Here is a 13,805-nt window from a genome sequence, read left to right on the forward strand (position 1 = left end):
CATGCCTGTACAGTCATTTAGTGTATGACAAAGGATGCAAAAATATACAATAGGATCAAGATAGTCTAGTCAATAAATGGTGCTGGGAAAAATGGACAGATAACGTGCAAAAAAATGAAACTAGACCACCTTCCTAGTCAAATACAAGAATAAACTCAACATGGAGTAAAGACTTAAATATAGGGCCCCAAATCATAAAACTCTTAGACAAAAACATAGGCAGTAAACTCTCTGGCATTATCCTTAGTAATATTTTTCTGATATATCCCCTTCAGGCAAGGGAAAAGAAAAAAAAAACAAAGGAGACTACATCAAACTAAATAGTTTTTGCACAGCAAAAGAAACCACCAAAAAAACAAAATGACATTCTACTGAAAAGGAGAAGATGTATGCCAATGATACATCTGATAAAGGTTTAATATACAAAATTTATAAAGAACTCATACAACTCAAAACCAAAAAAAAAACCCCAAAAATAGAACAACAAAAAACCCCCCGGACAAACCAATTAAAAAATGGGCAGAGGACCTGAGTAGACATTTCTCCAAAGGGGACATACAGGTGACCAATAGACATATGAAAAGATGCTCAAGGTCACAAATCCCCAGAGAAATGCATATAAAAACCACAATGAGATATCACCACACCTGTCAGGCCATCATCAATAAATTAACAAACAACAAGTGTTGGTGAGGATGTGGAGAAAAGGGAACCCTCATGCAATGTTGGTGGGATTGCAAATTGGTGCAGTCACTATGGAAAACAGTTTGGAGTTTCCTCAAAAATTTTAAAACAGAACTATCTTATGGCCTAGCAATTCCACTTCTGTGTGTTTATCCTAAGAAATCCAAAACACTAATTAGAGAAGACATATGCACCCCTATGTTTATTGCAATGGTATTTACAATAGCAAAGATACAGAAACAACCTAAATGCCCATCAACAGATGATTGGCTAAAGAGATCTGGTACATATATGGAATGTTACTGTGCCATAAAAAAGAATGAAATCTTACCATTTGTGACAACATGGACTGGCCTAGAGGGTATGATGGTAAGTGAAACAAGTCAGACTTTAAAAGGAAAATACCTCATGATCTTACTAATGTGTAGAATCTAAAAACCAAAATAAATAAACAAACCTAGCAGAAACAAACTCATAGATACAGAGAACAAGCTGATGGTTACCAGATGAAAGCGGGTTGGGTGCTGGGTGAGAAAGGTGAAGGGATTAAAAAGCACAAATCAATAGTTACAAAATAGTCACCAGGATGTAAAATACAGTACTGGGAATATAGTCAATAATGTTGTAAAAACTATGTGTAGTGTCAGGTGCATATTATACATATAATACTTATTGGGGAAATCACTTCGTAAATTATATAAATGTCTAAACACTATGCTGTACACCTGAAACTAATATAAAATAATATTGAATGTCAACTATAACTGAAAAAAAATAGTCACAGGGATGTAAAGTACTGCACAGGGAATATGGTCAATAATATTTTAATAACTATGTACAGTGTAATAAACTGTACAGGGTAATAAACTTATTGTGTTATCACATATAAATAGCATATATATCTAATCACTATGTTGCTTTGTACACCTGAAACTATTATACTATTGTATGACAATGGTAATTGAAAAATAAATTGTTAAAAATTAGAAAAAGAACTGAAAAAAATAAAACGCTATTCTTTGACTAATTTTCCTCATTATCATTTTCCTATGACCTCTCACTCAAACCTGGAATCTACATGCATAACTCCACAGTAAAAATTCTGGATAAAGTCATCAGCACCAGGATGATTCCAAAGTTAAAGGTCATTTTTCAACACTTACCTTCTTTTTCTCTTGGCAGCCTTTGACAATGGTGAATAGTTCTTAATTCCTTCAGTCCTTTCTAGTTTGCTGTGACACACCCTTTCTGGTTTTACTCCTGCATGACTGCTGTTTCACTCCTAGCTCCTTGGCAATCTAACCATCCTCCACCAAGCATTATTCAAGGCTATGTATGCCATGGCTTCTTTAGTCTTCACTCTCTCTAGAGTCTTCCTGGGCAACTTTTCCACATTCCATATGTCTACTATCACCTACATACCAGTGATGTCCAGAATCGTTTTTCCACCTCAACCCTGCTTGTTGAGTTTCAGATTTGTACATATAATACAGTCTTGCTCTCTAAATATCTAAGAAGAGACTATGTCCCAGCCAAATTTTTGACCTTCTCTCCCATAACCTGGTAATCTACCTTCTTTGTCTGGTTTACGGAATGACATCACTGAATTTGATATGCAAAGTTGGAGCTTAGGACTCATCCCTGGTCTTGCACTACAGCTCACCTCCCATGTTCAATTCATCACAGAATCTTGTCAATCTCAGGCTGTAAATTACACTCAAATTCATCCACTTCTCTCTATCTCCACTGCCAGCAGTTTTGTTTAAGCTACCATTATCTTAATTAACTATTTGATCTTGCAAGGTGAATTCTATATATTCAATCTGGGTAATATCAAAGAAACAAGCAAATCAATATAAACTTATAGGTGGGTAGGTTTGATTAACTAATTAATTAATTAGTCAGTTCATTTTATACACTGTGTCATTTTTGCCAGAGTGGCTTGAGAGATTTAGGAACTTTCTTCTGCTGAGTTTGACACTTAGGTTTAGTGGAAAGCTGGCAATGTGTGCAGTAATTATTCTACTTTCTTAAAGTATATTTAGATTTCCTTAAAAGATCAGAATAAATCTAGTTTCAACTATCTTAATTACCTCCTTAGTTACCATTATCTTAATTAACTATTTGATCTTGCAAGGTGATCTTAGCATGTCTAGTAAAATTTTCATAGACCTTCACTTCATGTTAAAGTTTTCCTTCAGATCTGTTTCTTTCACCACCAGCCTCTCAATTACCACTTGTTTGTAAGTAAGACCACAGGCTCACTGTATTCTTAAAAATGTCAATGTTATGAAAACAAAGACATGCAGTGGAAATGTTCTGATTAAAGGAGACTAAAGAAACATTAAAACTAAATGCGATGCCTGATGCTAGACTGGATCACGTACTGTTGGTAAGAAAATACTATGGAGGAATTATTGGGTCAGTTGAAAAAATTGATACAGATTAAAGAAAAGTTGTTGTATGTATGTTAATGTTACTGAAATTAAGGACTCATCTGTGATTATGTAAGAATATTCCTATTCTTAGGAAATATAAGTTGAGGTGTTGTAAAAAAAGGGAAAAATTAGGGTAAAATGTTAATAGATGGATAAGGTTATGGCTGTTGTTTGTGATATACTTATCCTTGTACTATTCTTAAACTATTCTATACTTTTTAATAAGTTAAAAAATCCCTCAGCCCCATAGGCGATTATATTAACTGTGCATCAGAAAGAAAGAAAAGCAAAAACAGTACCTCTCCCTGCCAAAACAAAACAAAACAAAACAAAACAAAACAAAACAAAACAAAACAAAACAAAACAAAACAACTGGCTCTATCCTTTTCTGCTATGTGACTTTATTCTGTTTCAGTTTCCTCAACTATGAAATCAACCTTCATTCATGGAGTTGTTTTGCAGCTTAAAGACGTTGATGGATGTAGTATGCTTAAAATAGCTCTTGATACATCATAAACATACACATATAATGTCATTGTTAGTAATGTTATTATCAATTACTATACTTGCATACCTTAAAGGAAATAAGCATAATAATGCATATCAAAATTCTTTCCTGATATTACTCCATCTGTATGGGATTCCTTTAAATTTGACACTACAGATTAATTTCAAAGAAAGTGTGCTACTGATGTTGTTTTAAATGAGGGTCTTTGTTTTGCAGACAAAAATCATGATTGATGGTACAAGACTAGTTTATTGAACCTTAAAATTTTGAAATAGTTTGCTACAGAATTTTGTAATAAAGTTCACTTCTACTAAAATGACAGGGAGAAAAATCAATGTTATTAATTCATAGACACTCTCTGTCCATCCCTAAGTGCTTATATATGCAAATGAGTGTGTATGCAAAGTAGGGGGAGAGAAAAAGAAGGAGGAGGGAGAGAAGGAAGAAAAGGAGAAGAAAAAGAAGAAGAAAAATAAGAGAAGAGCTTGGGAGAGTGTGGACAAGAGAAATAGCTCAAATCTGCTGCAAAAGCAGACACTTTTTGCATATAGTTATAGTTATTCCTATTTTCTGAAAGGTCACTCAGGGTTCTCCAAACCCAGGGAAAGATTAAGGACCTTTGCAAATAGTGTGAAACATCAATACTCTGACAGTTTTGTGATTAATGTAAATGTGAAGTATCCTGCACCTTGTGATAAGGACAATAAACAAGATGAGAAGCTATTTGAGGGTATATTTGGAACAATCAGACGATGAGATCTTACTTTGATATACTAAAAATTTAGTGCAAGAGAGCAGTATTATTTCTAGTTGACACCATGGTTTCTTTCTTTCTTTTTTTAAAGCCTGTTTATGTGGAAAGGTTAATGCTTTCATTCTCACAAGTGGCTACAAATATTTGTCCAAATTAGAAGAGGGCTAAGGCTCATGTCTAGAAATGGACTGTATTTTATGGTCATGTAATTTATATACTTTACTTATACATACAACTCAGGATAAATATGAAGAGATTCTTTAACCTCCAATTGTTTTAGATCACATATCCTTTCAAAGATGAGTTTTGTGAAATAGCAAATGATAAAACTTGCAAGGCATTGATCACTTATAGTAGAGACTACACTAATTATCAATGACACCAACTAATTTCATTTTCAGGAACAAAAACAGTTAATGCAAGTATCTGTTTAGTAATTTACCCCATTGAACCCCAAAACCAATGCAATCCTTAAGTCTTTTAAATTAATTTAATATCAATAAGGATAGTATACTTAGCATTATATATGTATATTTCCCAATAACATCATGTAAAATGAAGATAGCCAGATAGGCTAAAAAATGTTTATAATTCATTAAATAAAATATATATTCCTTGAGTAAAAATTGAAACTTACATTTAACTTTTTCTTAAACACAGGTCTTGATTTATTGTATTATAGGGAATTTAAGTGCATAATCTAAATAATTCCAAATGCATTATTTTATTTTAATAATATTTAGCAGATAATATTAAATAGTTTTGTTTTTGTCAGTGAAGTACAATTCTTTGGCTAAAAATCCTATATAAATTAGACTAACTGATCACAATGAAGGAGAAGTATTAGTTATATGACTGGCATCAAGACAGGCTAAAATTGTGTCAATTTCAGAAAAAAGTTATGTGAGTTTTACTAGTGCCTTCAAAAATAGGGTGCTGGCCTATATTTACATTAAACTAAATAGCTTGGTGCTTGTCTTTGAAAGATATCTTCCAATATGCTAAAAAATAAGATAAACATAAAAGTAAACATTAGGTTTTTTTTAGTCCAGAATAAATCTTAGTTTATATATTTATTCAAAATATCTGATGTCCTTAACTCTCCAGTCATAATCTTCCTTATGAAAGATCTTTCTGGAAAATAATTGAGAACTTTCTAATTTCAAAAAGTATATATTTGACACCAGGGACTTTTTCATTTTACCTAATGCTAAAATGTCATCAACAATTGAGTATTCCAATCAGCTATTCATGGTCTTCTGGCAACTAATCTTAATTTGACTATCCACCATCACTTCTAGTCTTCACATAGAAAATCCGAAGTTTAGTGAAATAACATGTCATGAAATGACATGACTCCCCTCTGATCTCCCACATCTTTAATGTCCCCATGAGTCTGCACGTCGCTTTTGGCTTATCCAAATTCATCCATGATCTTTAATAAGTTTTTATGAAGCTTTTATGATTTTTATGAAGCTTTCTCTAGGATGGTCAAGCTCTTTTTTTCATTGAATTCGTCTAGAATATACCACATTATAACACAAAAATTATGGGTTTAATTTTATATTTTTTAAAGAATGTTTCTGTCTTCTATTTCTGGTCTTATATGTTATCTCTGATAGATTATTGCAGTGGGAACTCCAGTTTTATCATGCTCCCTTCATTCACAACCTTGTATAGTCCCTTGCCATGTTGACTCTGGGGTTGGCTATGTGACTTGCTTTGGACAATGTAATAATAACAAATGTAAAATAAGTAGAGACAGGAAAAATGCTACACTTTGCCTTCTAATTTACTCTTGGAGCCCTGCTCCCATTATGAGAATAAGCCCCAATGAGCCAGCGAAAGGATAAGGCAACAAAAGGAGAAAGGCTTCGGACTTCCCATCTCCTAGACCTACCAGCCAAGGCCATCAGGAACTAGCTAGCCTCTGCTGACCCTAATCTAATTGAAGTCACTTGAGAGACCCCAGGAGAGGTCAACTGAACCGCTCCCAGACCATGAACACTGCCCAGCCCAAATTTCCACCCTGCAGAATCACGAGCCAAGTGGAAGGCAGTTGTTTCAAGTCACTCAGTGTTGAGCCTTTAGCTATACAACAATAGATAACTGATATATTGTCCCAACTAAATATTAAACTCCAATGGGGCAGGAATAATGTCTTTTTCCCCCTACTTTTCAATGAAAGAAGGACAACCAAAGAACAAAGGAGACTTGGAGTCATTAGCTATGTGGTATGCCCTCCTTCCCACAGGTTAAAAAGTTGATAAAAAAAGCAAGTTAAGGCGATCTTCTATATCTTAAAACACACACACACACACACACACACACACACAAACAAATAAAGTTTAGGCAATTTCCTAGTAAACAGTACAAAAATATAAAGTAGAAATATAAAGGATAACATAAAAGATATAGTGAGTCAATCCAAGAGATCTAATCTTTGCCTAATAAGATTGTCTTATAGGGAAGTGAGAAAACTCAGGGGGACAAATCAACAAATGTTCTAGAGCTAACACTAGTCTTTGAATAGATGGAAAGGCCCAATCAAGAGCATGACAGGATTAAAGAAAAGATCAAATGCCAAACCTATTCTAGAAAACTGGATTCTCCTCCGAGTCTCTCCCTCGTAGACGCCGAGCAGTCGGGCAGTTGCGATGCTGCACGGAAGCCGAAGCAGACATCCTGCACGGCCCCTCCGGCCAGTCGGGAGCCGCAAGATGAGAGCTGTGTCCAGGCCAGCGCCAGCGACTCAGCCGCCAGCAGCAGCTCCACCACCTGCTGTTGGCTCACCTGCTCCGGCACCCCGACAGCCAGGTCTGATGGCCCAGACGGCAACCGCTGCGGCTGGTGTGGCTGTAGGGTCTGCTGTTGGCCACGCAGTAGGTCACGCCATCACTGAGGCTTTGGTGAAGGAAGTAATGCTGAGCCCGCAAGGCCTGACATCACTCACCAGGAGCCTCAGGGAACCCGGCCGGTATACCAGAAGCAGCAGCAGTTTGGCCCATGCCGCTATGAGATGAGAGAATTTTTGGAGTGTGCCCAGAACCAGGGCGACCTTAAGCTTTGTGACAGTCTCAGCGAGGTGCTGAAACAGTGCAGATTTGCAAATGGATTAGCCTAATAAAGAAGTTCAGATTGAAGACATGGAAACTCATCTCTCATGACCAAGTTAATTTAGTATAAAAATATAATTGCTAGTGAAAGTGTAAAGTATAAAACCACCTGTCAAAACTCTCCTCTAGTATTAATAGCTTCCTTGTTGCAGAATTTCAATGGACAGGGTATTTGTAACCATATAGAAGTTCAATGAGATGGTATTGAGTTTGGGGCTGAGTAAATGTTTGTGTGGCCTCCTTACACCAGCTTTTGTGATATTATTGTTTATGAATGACATAGAATAAACTGATTTTCTTTCCCCTACCAAAAAAAGGAAAAGAAAGCACAAAAGATTCTAAAATCATTCACATAAGAAGAAAAAAAAAGCCCATCTACAAAAAAAAATAAATAAAAATAATTAATAATAATAATAATAATAATTCAAATTTCAGCAAACTTAATGCCTGAAAATAATGGAGCAATATCTTCAAAGTTACAAAGGAAAATAATTTTCAGCCTAGAATTCAGGATATAGCCAAAGCATTAATCATGTGATAGAAACTGTAAGACAAATGAGAACTCAGAAAGTTTACTTCTCACTCACCTTTGGTAAAAAGTTATTTGAGTGTACAACACAGAAAAATAAGGGAATAAACTGAGAACAGGAAGCCATGAGTGGAATATAAGAAGGGCACCTTTGGAATGATAACTCCGAAGATGGCTTAGATGGCATAGGAAACAATCAGTTACATTTACCAAGAAGAGGTAAGGCCTCAGATGGTAAGTCTCTGACACAGTGAGTTCCAGTAAGAGAGAGAGAGAGAGAGGGAGAGAGGGGTGGAGAGAGAGAGAGAGAGAGAGAGAGAGAGAGAGAGAGAGAGAGAGAGAGAGGTGACAGAATGAAAAAATGGTAATGTCCTAAGAATTTTTTTTCTAAATAAGTGGATTTCTTCTGATAATTAAAAAAAAGAATAACTAAAGCAAAGCAGAGAGAGAGAAAAGAAAGAAAGAAAGAAAGAAAGAAAGAAAGAAAGAAAGAAAGAAAGAAAGAAAGAAAGAAAGAAAGAAAGAAAGAAAAGGCATAAACCTAAAATTTTAAATGTACATTAAAGTCATGGCTCAAATAATGCATATAAAGCCCCCAAAGGGGGACTTGATTTCTGTCTGTTGGTGAAAATGTAAAAATGGCATAACGTGAACCATAGATGAGGAAATGTAATTCCATCAAAATAGACTCTGCTCTAAACAATTTTGACAAATAATAATACTATAACTATGCTTAATAATTTAAAACTTTTAAATACAACCTATAGATAAGCATAGACAACAGCTATGGTCAAAGTAAATCTGGCCCAGAAGTTGAGAGGTGGACCTGAATGAGGGTTGAGATGTAACTGATGGTATCAAAGGCAGAGAACCTAAGTTCTTGGCGCTGTCTCTCCCGCGAAAACCTCGCTCCTGACATCCATTGAACCTAATCCAGGTGTAGTGCTACTAGAAACATGCACGGTCACAGGGAAACAAATCCTCCTACCTACAGCTTTCTCACAGTCTTATCCTTTGCTCTATTTGCTACTTTAAAAATTAACCCAAATAAAGCATATTTGAACAAAGTGTAAATCCTCATTTTCACCCATCTTTGAACCTTGATTAGACTTTAGGGGAAGACCAACCTCAAAGAAATACAAATAGTGCTGTAATTATATTGAGAATAAAGGAAAACCTAAATAAAAAATCAGAAGACATGAGAAAAAACATATTTGTCTTTTTTAATAATATTTCAAATTGATAAAATTTGTCACCCAAGCACATTATTTAGATACTACTCATCATGAAAGATTAAAAGGAATAAGAGGAAATAGCAGTGGTTGCATTTGGATAATGATATTGGGGGTGGAGAGAAATAATGTTGGCTTTTTCTTAATAAATTATTTTGTAATTGTAGTAGGAGTTCTGGTGTATTGTGCAGACTCCCTTTTCAGAATATACAGAGGATGCAAAAAAAAATGTACACACATTTTAAGAAAGAAAAAACTTAAAATTGTAATAATATATCCTGATAACAAAAGATGAATACAAGTCATGTTTGACTTCTGCAATTACAAGAGGTGCTCAAAGTGGTTACCATCAGTGTCCAGACACTTCTGATTACGGCCAACTACTGCTTGAACAACGTTGACCAAAGTGTCTGTCCACTTGTATACATTTTTTTGGCACCCCGCTATACCCCAGTTACTGGAAGTGTTGGCAGGAAAAGCAGTGAGCTGACTTCCACTGCAAGATGTGACCTTGACTGAAAAGAGACACTGTATCCAAGGTCACCTCACGTTTTCTGGGGATAGCCTGCATCAAATGAATTGTGAGTATAGGCTCCTGCACCTGGATTTGGGAAAAATCTCAAGGCTCTCCAGATTCAGAGTTGCCTGTAGGATAATCTGTGGCCTCTGCTTCAACTACATCACAGTTCAGCTTCTCTTTCCAGTCCTGTTTCCTTTTCTCACCAATCCCCCCACTTTCTAATTTTTGTTCTTGACGGCACTCCCTAGTTTTGCTCTTGCACAGAGATCTCCAACTCAGAATCTGATTTCCAGGAACAAATATTTAAATTTTAAAATTAATTCTATTGGTGTGTTAAAAAAATACAAAAAAATTGGGGCGGGCAGGTGGCTGTGTTGGTTAGAGTGCATGCTTTTAACAACAAGGTTCCCACATGGGATGGTGGGCTGCACCCCCTGAAACTAGATTGAAAACAGCAACTAGATTTGGAGCTGAGCTGCACCCCCCCATAACTAAGATTGAAGGACAACAACTTGACTTGGAGCTGATGGGTCCTGGGAAAAACACACTGTTCCCCAATAAAGTTAAAAAAAAGAAATGATTTAAAAAAAATTTGTTAAGGTTACTTTTTAAAATTATAAGGGCTAAATTAAATTATAAATATAGTACACTATATAAAAGAAAGATGTAGCACTGATAAAAATAGTGATAATAATATGGTTTATCCCATGATATACTATTGTGGACACTCATTTATGAGCCTCAAATATCACAAATAGCTCTGGTCAACTGAGTGAGGTATCATGTTAAGTATAAAAGAAAATGTAAGCAGTTCCTATAACAAATGAGAATTAAGAATAAAATAAGTTAAACTGACAGAAACTATTGTTTAATAATTACCAAGTTAATTTTCCTCATTTAAGGAAGAATGCTACTTAGTTCAAACAATATTGTAACACATGAGGAAATACTAATATATACGTTCACCTTTCCTTCATTCCCTGACAAGTCTCCTAGAGTATTAAACCTTCCTAATTTCCTAATTTAGACAAATCCAGTCTTTTGATGTATTTTTGCTGCCACTACCCTAGTCCAAACCCTTATGCATTTAAGCTTGGACTTTTTTTTGAAAGTTTCTTAGCTTTTCTACCCAATATATTCTTATAGATGTATAGGGGGGGACTGACATGTCTATAAAATTTAAATAATTTATTTTTAAAAAGTGGATAATTATTTCTTTAGTTTATTGACTATAATAACCTAGGCCTGCTCACTTCCATTTTATTCATAATGGCTATTTCCAATATTGCTGATTTACCTCTAATCTCCAGTATGCCACTCGGTGACTTCTGTTTATCTTGCAGCTGAGGACAGAGCCTCCCATTCACAGAGAACACAGATAGCAGCCCATCAGTTCCTGACTTCAAGCCTACAGGCATGGTCTGATATCCTCCCACCTATCCTTTTGTCCTTCTGCCTCTTATACTAGAAAAAGTATCCTCCTCGCCGCTTCCCTTCCCCAAGGCGGTGCTCCAGACTTCTGCTTCTTAGCTTCTTTGGTCACTTGATTATTCGCACGCTCTGTGATATGTTCCACTTCTCCATCAATACGGAACCCTTTATGAACACACTCAACACATTTCCATCTTTAACAAATAAACAAATAAACATAAAATAAACCACACAGATGATCTCTACTTGCCCCCTCTGCTTACCCTCTTCACTGCCTTATCTCCCTTTACAAGTCATGGCAGTCCAGCTGCAGGACCAGCATTTTCATGGCACAACATTTGCCAGTTCCTGGTGGCTCCCTGATGCTAAATTCCAAATGGACAGGGATCCTTTCCAGTTTACATTTTCCACCTGGATATACCCCTAACTCGCAGTGGCTTCCACTGATGTATGCAAATTAAGATCTTCCGAGAACAACGTTTTTTTTTTTTTCAAACTGCCAACGAGGTAAAATCCATTTGCACAAGGACTGTTTGAATGAGTCATTAATTTTACTTTTGGCTTGCTAGATATTATTTAGTCAATTTACTATTTAGTGTTAGAATTTGAATGAGTATTCTGCCCTTTGAATAACACATCGCCAGATTTATGCTATTTGCAAAGATGTATCTAAAAGAGAGAGAAAGCGTAAGCTCTGTGGCATCACAGGTTCAATCTTATTTTTTTCTTTAATAATAACAAGGAGAGAATAGAATAATGTACTTAAAAATATTTGAAATTAGATAAGGACAGTGAAGAGTACAGATTTAATTTACTGGCTGACATTGCAAGTTAAATGAAAACATAGGAGGAAAGAATATTGGATAGGTATTAAACTTTTACTACAATAACAGTGACATTCCATAGCTTAAACTTGATTATTAAAAATATCATGAGTTTGAGTACACTCAAAGAATGGTAGAAAAGAAAAAGAGGTTATAAAGCATCCTAGTTTACTAATACTTGAATTGCTCTCAACAGGAAGAAAATTAGGACAAATGAAATACATGGGTTTGAAAAAGCTCAATGTTATTTTGGTAATAATGTTCTTAAAACTGTACTCAAAATTCAGAGACACCCTGGAGGAACCAGGAGCCATTAAAAATCAGCAGACCCAGGGCAAAGAGTATTATGTTCAATGAGAATGACTTTTGGTTTCAATGGCAGAAATTGCTGAAAACTCTTAGGTCAACTTCTCCAATAATCATTCTATCTGAATCACAGACTTTACTTTTTTCAAATAATACTCTGCCAAATAATGCAGAAAAATCAATTATTCTTGAGCAGCCTGTTGCTGCATTTAAGTATACAAGAAATAAAAGTAAAAAATCTTACTGAGAAACATTTTATCAACCCAAGTGCTTGGATCCCCCAAATTCCAGTAATAGCAACACCATGATCAAATTTACTTGATTAAGACAAAAGTAGCCCACTCGGAAGCTGATATTGTAAAGACACTGACATGTGTTGTAAAACAGAGAACGTTATCAAGAGTTTGTCCCAAGAATGTAGTATGGCCGTCTGCCAAGCTTGACCTACATGCATCATGCCATTAGGCCTCGGCACAATACACCCTCCCACTCCTGTTGCCTTTTCACCTTGCTCAGGCTTCCCTGATGCTTCAGGAAATAAAATTTGGTCTATGTCTGAAAACATTAACATCAAGTGAAGAAACAAATTTCAAAACCATGTAAAAGTTCATTCAGTTAGCAAATTTTCAATTATCTAGTTGAAAAAAAAATTAGTAGTATCTATTTTTAAAATAGAATATAGCAAAGAATTTGAGTAATATCTCGTTGTAAACTTAGCAGCTCTGAATTTAGCAATTATGCAAATGTACTTAAGCATTAGCTAAAACAGAAGATTGTAGATGTACAATATAAAGGGTACTGAAAACATCACCTGTACTCCACCCTGCCTCCAAAGTCCTGGATTTTTAAATGACAAATCTGTATATTTAAAATATCTGGAAACGTAATACCCTTCATGTGATTGCCAAGGTAATATCTCTAAAATCCTGTTCTCACAAGTTCTCCTCCTGTCTAGCTCTCTAATCCCCCCTAAGGCAAAGTGGCCAACCCTTTGATAGAGGTTCAATACTCTGACCTAGGAAATGACTTAATGTCTCCAAATTCCACTTTCCTAATTTATAAAGAGTGCATCATAGTAGTTTGTGTTTGAGCATTAAATAAAGTAATAAATATGAAGACTTCACCAACTACTTGACATCAAGTGCTCAATAAAAGTGAGCAACTATGATGCTACTGTGATGGCCAAGAAAAACCCTAGGGATCACTCTTGACTCCTCCCTTTTTCAAGTCCTGATTGGATAATTGGTATCTAAGTCTTTTCTTACTCTCTCAAAGGGATTTCCTCTTTCCCTGCCCAACATACCTGCTTTGCTTTAGGTTCCATTGTCTGCCCCATGAACTATCTCAATTGTCTACTAGCTTCTAGTTGCAAGTTCTCTGCTTCAAATCTACCGAATTTTCCCATGTATAAGATGCTCCCATGTATAAGACACACCTTAATTTTGGAGCCCAAAATTTGAAAA

At 35.6% G+C, this 13,805-nt stretch overlaps 1 protein-coding gene and 1 pseudogene across 6 annotated transcripts in view; one reads left to right on the top strand and one right to left on the bottom strand.

Annotated features, from left to right (window-relative positions):
- ROBO1 (roundabout guidance receptor 1) overlaps positions 1-13,805 on the bottom strand; it is a 1,209,462-nt gene that overhangs the window by 655,732 nt on the left and 539,925 nt on the right. The window lies entirely within an intron of this gene.
- LOC109392897 (coiled-coil-helix-coiled-coil-helix domain-containing protein 2 pseudogene) lies at positions 6,918-7,584 on the top strand (annotated as a pseudogene).

This window comes from Hipposideros armiger, unplaced genomic scaffold, assembly GCF_001890085.2.
Source record: "Hipposideros armiger isolate ML-2016 unplaced genomic scaffold, ASM189008v1 scaffold_355, whole genome shotgun sequence".
Classification (NCBI taxonomy): domain Eukaryota; kingdom Metazoa; phylum Chordata; class Mammalia; order Chiroptera; family Hipposideridae; genus Hipposideros; species Hipposideros armiger.